Below are 1480 nucleotides of genomic sequence, written 5' to 3'. Positions count from 1 at the left end.
ACAATGGTATGTTCTATGCTTAGAGCAATTTTACTTCAGTTTCTTTATTAACCCAATATCAATATCCAGTTCAACAATCACATCATCATGATAGTAAAATAGAGATAGAACATAAACGATAATTGTCGAAGACAAGCCAACACAAGAGGACACGAGATATGACACTAGGCAGGGACAAACCCCAATGTCGGGAAAGCCTTGATCAATTATTCTTATAATTCTTCAAAAGTTCAATAGAGAGAGAGAAAGAGTACAATTTACAATATCCACTTGCCCAATTTTATTAGTCAAAACATCAGAAACAAAAATCCCTAACTAGAAAGTCAACGTTGGTCAATAGGGTTGAAATAGACCTCCAAAACAACTTGGTCAACCTTGGTCAAATTGGCCTCCAACAACAAGATAATGCAGCCCAACACAGTCCGAAAATAACTAGTCAAAACTAGTCAACATAATTCTCCCTCACAAAACCGAAATCAACATTGGTGAAAGTCAACCTCTTGAAATTTCGACTTGCTGAAATTTTGGTCAAATCTAGTCAACACAACAACTAGAAAATTAGACCTTCCTTCGCACGTGTGGAGAGAGAGAGAAGCCCAGAAATATGTACCCAATCAAGATGAGAGAGATAAAGATGAATGAGAGATGCCAATATGAGGAGGAGGAACCTTGTATTTATATGCAACATTGAAGGCTGGAGGAGGCTAATTTGATGGATGGCCGACCTTGACAATTTGTCCATAATCAAAATAAATTCATAACTTCATTTGTACATGTCAGAATGGGATGATATTTAGATCAATCCTACACCTCTTGAAAAGAGGAATCAAAGAAAAATATTAGCTGCCTCAAAAGAGCTGTCCAAAGTGATGTTTGGCCCTAGTTTCCAAATTTAATAGTCCCTCTCAACTAGGGAGAACATCACCTGCCAAACCGTCTGGCAATCTGTACCATCCATGTCACTGCGATGCTTTGTTGAACAATGAAGAAAGAAGAAAGAAGAAATGATCGATAATGTATCATACCATTCTCCATTGACCCAAAGTCAGTCTCCAATAATAGAGAGTGTGTCATACCACTCTTAACTGACCCAAAGTCAGCTTCCATTGATCCCAAATCAATATCAACATCCTAGCATAGGGAGTACGGTAGTACGTGATGTATCCATCGGTAGTACTATGGTCCCTATCCTCATTTCCATACTTATTGGCCAGATGAGAGGTACTTCCCATGAGTCCTAGACTGCATGAGTAGGATGTGCCAACAGAAGAAGGTGAACCACTCATCCTCTGCATGTGCCACCATGGGGTATCACAAGGGAAGGTGAACCACTCACCCTGTACATTGCGCACCAATAGGGTAGGGGTTCACCTTATCATATGGGACCCAATAAGTACCCCAAGCCCCCTAAAGCTCCCAAAGCTCAACATCCATCTCATATGGGACCCTCATAAGAGGGTATCTCCACAACTTTAAGTCG

This window comes from Pinus tabuliformis, chromosome 2_1 (genome assembly GCF_031772625.1).
Source record: "Pinus tabuliformis cultivar Carrire ecotype Pingquan chromosome 2_1, CPIR1, whole genome shotgun sequence".
NCBI lineage: Eukaryota > Viridiplantae > Streptophyta > Pinopsida > Pinales > Pinaceae > Pinus > Pinus tabuliformis.
This window is presented reverse-complemented; position numbering follows the sequence as displayed.